Genomic DNA, 4,637 nt, shown 5'->3' with positions numbered 1-4,637 from the left:
TTCCCTTTCCCTTTCCCTTTCCCTTTCCCTTTCCCTTTCCCTTTCCCTTTCCCTTTCCCTTTCCCTTTCCCTTTCCATTCCCTTCCCCTAATATTTAGGCAGCTTTAACCAGCTTAGTACAAAACCTTCCTCAGGTTCCAAAGGCATTAATTATCTCACTTTCCATGCAATAGGCTTCACTTTTGGGAGGGAGAAGGGAAGCCTTGGTTGCTGTCASCCCCTGAACATCCCTGGATCTTTAAATTCCAGTCGGGCTCTGTTAACTGTGCTGTTCCCAAAGAGGGGCTGAGGGGCACCGAGTCCTTTGGCCAGATAAATATGCAGCCTCACATTCAGGATGAATGTGGAAAAGAGATTTCTGCAGCCCCCTGACATTTACCTCTSTGCTCAAATGTGCTGGTTTATCATTCTCCTGCTAAACAGGGTTCAATGCAAGATCACCTTTTCATCCCAAATTCTCCCAAATTTTTGGGCAGCGTATGTAATTGTTCTGTCCTTAAGAAGTGTTCTAGCTGCCTTTCTGTGTGGTGCTGTTAGGCGACATTGCCATGGGAGATTATATGCTCATGCTGTCAAACGGAATGAATTTATAACAGAAAAGTGCCACATAATTAATGTGCCTTTATATGCTCCTCAGAGCTATGTTGAGGGAATTTTTTTAAAAAAATAATGTGACTATTTTATTTTTTCTCCCCATCTGAATATCAGGTAGTCAGAAGACTCTGTATCCCAAAGTACAAAGAAGCTATACAAACCTCTAAAATTACCTAAACCAATTTTCTTAATTTTCTTTATGTACAAGTTAAGTGATTTCAGGAAGAAATTTCCAAACATGATTAAATGTAAACACCAGCTAAAACAGATGATATTACAAACAACTTGTTGTAGAGGCTGAAATTACTGAAATTACTCTGAATTGTCAGAGTTCTTTGAAAATACAAATTCTACAACATTTGTTTTAAAGTTAAAAATCAAGGAGATGCTTCAAACTATATACATTTTAGAATGGCTGTAAATAAAAAAATATACTGTGAATAATAGATATTTTCTTTTCATAACAATTTAAAAAAAGTTTGATCTTCTGTGTTCTTGAAAACAACATGCTACTTTTARCATTTCTGATTTAGAAGAGGTAAGTATACATTTACTTTTTATCAACAATGGAAGTTTCCCCAAACAGAAATTAAGAAATACCTTATTTCTATTAAAATTGATAGYATTTTAATTTTTTAAAATTTGAATATATTTTTGTAAATTAATGTTTTAAGAAGCTTGTTAAATATTATTATGAAATTAATTCTGAATACCATTTACAACTATTTCTACACTTACATAATTCTAAAGTATTTTTTGTTCTAGAAATGCAAAAATATTGGAATGTGTATTGAAAGAGTAAGAAGTTTGTTTCTGCACCACTGTTTTCTAATTTTACATCAAATTTTTCCTAATGAAATTATGTTTTTCAATACTTTTCAATTCCAGTATTTTTAATTCTAATTTATTTTTACATTATTGTGATTTCAAAGAAATTAAGAAAAAGATAATCCACTTTTACTGAAATGCATTTAAAAAGGAAAATTCTAATGTATTATTTGAATTTGAATTAAACTTCAATCAAATTCCATTAAAATTAAAACCAAATTATGTTATGTGCTGTATACAAATTACTTTCATAAAATGAGGTCTGTATTGTTCTGCTGGAAATAATGAATAAGCCAGTGGTGTGGAAATGGATAACAAGCAATTACCAGAATGAGTGTAAAGCAGTTGATTAAAAGAAGCTGGTAGTGGTGGGCAATACCGAGAATTGTGATGAATAGACCAAGACTTTCAGAAGGGATGAGACACAGTGTAYTGTTTTGCTTTGTGCATTTTATCTGTATTTCTGGAACAGCTGAGGTTTGGCTGGGGATTCACAATTTGATCTTATAAGAGCTGTTCTGCAGAACAACATGAAACTTCTTTTCAACAAACAGATTTTCATAAAGGTTTTGGAAATTAGTTCATTTTTATTATAGTGTTATTGTCGGGTTTTATTAACTTTCATCTTCAGTCTCAGCTAAGATGATTTTAACCAATTTTTCTAGTCATTTATCTTCAAGAAAAAGACCACCAGAACTTATGAGAGACCAACTGTTGTTGTAGTACAGATGTATCTGTCAATTATTGTAAATTTTAATGTTTAGAATTTGTTTTAAAATTAAGCATAAATTATTAATTTTTAGATGGTCCCTTTAGCAATGTAAAATATGTTCTTTAAACAAAAAAGTAGTAATTATACTGCATATAAAATTATTCCTGAAAAGATTTTTCAGATATCAAATTTAATACCAAACTTGGGAAATAATGTTTCCCACCTATCATTAGCCTTACTATAACTGTGTGAAAACGGACTGTAAATATATACTACATATTTTAAAGCTACTTTTAGTGAAGCATAGGCATAATGAGAAAGTTGATATAACTGAACACTAAGAGTTATTTTCAATGTGAATGTAAAAATATTTTTCATCTGTAACTTTTTAACTGAACACAAAAAAATTCTAACATATTTACAGGAAAATGTCATTAACATTCACACAATGTTTTAACTATTTCAGGTGAGAGAAAGTACTATCTAATCCATGTATAACATARCAGCCACGGCATAATTGGCACTGATTAAGGCATCGAAGCTAATTACAGTATGATTGTTTAGTTTATTTTTCTTTCAATCAGAGCCTTTGTTTATAGCAGATAATTTAATGTTTTACAAATTGTATCYTTCTGGTTTTACAGTAATAAACTATATTGTGGGGCTATTGTTTCTTAGTACAAAGAACCATAACATAATGTCAGGGTTTAAATATACACATATTTCCCCATATTTGTTTGTATATGCTTCAGTGGCAGAAATAGCTAAGAAACTTATGTATACGTTTTTTCTGCACTTCACCAGTGTCAGAAGTGGCTAAGAAATTTGCCATGTGAAGAGCATGCCTACAACTAACAGAAACCTGTTAGCTTCAATAGTCTGGATACTCCTAGGAATGCACCTGAGAGAATCCATCAGCCACATTTTCCTATCCACATTTTCCAGCTCTTAAGGCAAGAGCCAGTGARTTTAATTGGCTGTCTTTAGAAAGCTGACTTTTCGGGATTGTTATGCAATGGATGATCAAGGGCAAAATGTATTCCTACTGTGAAGAAAACTGCTTGCTATCTGTATTTGCCCTGTTCCCTAAAGCTTTAGCTCTGAACTGGGTCCCCTCTTGGACTCCACACTGTGCAGCTTTGTACTGAAAGGCAGTCTGCACCAAAAGGGTTGCAGCCAGAGACGGGAACGTGGAAGAATAGGGAAGGGAACAGATTCACTGAAAATCACACTGCAGATCAGTAGTGAGAGTGCAGCAAGAAGATGGAGATTCCTGCAGCCCTGATCCTATGATCTTGCACAGGGATAGATATGGCATGTACACTGCAGACAGTGTCCAAGGCGGTGGGGTCCTGGTAACACATTTTTTATGCCACAGGGCTGGCAGCCAGGCTGTGCCGCTGTGGAGGCTGCTAGGTAATCCAAATCCCTAACAGGAGTGACAGTGGGGAAACAAAGCCAGCAGAGTCTGCTGAGATGGGCACTGCCAGTTCATCCTGGGACCCTGCGGCATGAAGCATGAGGTGGAACTCCCAAGGAGCCGATGCCATCTCCCATCTGTGGTCTCTTGCTGGCACTCATCCTTACAGCCCAGAGGGCTGAGCTGAAGGGTATCTGTCTTGGCCTCAAGATTTAGACTTTTTTGAAAGGGAACTCACTGGAGCTGAAATATCAGCCACCCTGAAGCTGGCAATAGGCAGCAATTGAGGGACATGGTAGAGRAGAGTAAATAGGTTCTATTTACTTCCAAGTCTTTTCCCTAATTTGCAGTCATTGCTCATTGGTGTTACATTCTACACTTATTTATGGCAATATTTGGCATGGGTAAGATTCTTCCCTCTTCCTTTCTGCTCTATTTTTAGTGACTTTTACATCTGCTCAGGTAAGTGCATTTACATCTGTGTATATATGTTTATTGCASAGAAGTATCTTTATTTCTTCATGCCATTTGTAGAATGCTTACGCTTAATCTCTGCTTTCCATTCAATGTAGAAAAGAAGTAGAGGCAGATTTTTGGCTGTGAAAACTGATGTTAGCTGTGGAAGATTTCAAAGAACACCCTGTTTGATTTGTACACCATAATCCTAAACCTTTTGCGTCATTCAGGTCTCAAAAATGACTCAGAGTATGAGTTATTTTAGAATGTAGCTATGGACAGGAAAGTTGACCACAGAAAACAGGACTTTAYTCAGCTGATTTGGTGCCAAGTAAGCATAGTTTTATCTGTTGGTAACAGTGACTAAAACAAGATTTTATACATTTTTCTTCTAACAGTGTTTCACAGAAAGGGAGTAAATGTTGGATGCAGATAATGCATGGACCAAGTTCTTAGGCATGTTCCAGGTGTGAGCATCTGTCATGCAGCAAGAACGTACCTTAACCCAGAGCCCATATGGTGTTTTGTGGTGGATGGCCAAAAAGCCTTTTTGTGTTGGACTTGGGAATAAGGTAAATTTGATTTGGAAATTGCCAGTTCAYCCAGAACCCAGCATGCCATCTGCAT

Source organism: Malurus melanocephalus, unplaced genomic scaffold, assembly GCF_030028575.1.
Source record: "Malurus melanocephalus ecotype Western Australia unplaced genomic scaffold, MMel_1.1 scaffold_483, whole genome shotgun sequence".
Classification (NCBI taxonomy): domain Eukaryota; kingdom Metazoa; phylum Chordata; class Aves; order Passeriformes; family Maluridae; genus Malurus; species Malurus melanocephalus.
The sequence above is the reverse complement of the archived record's forward strand: the minus strand, read 5'-3'. Positions refer to the sequence as shown.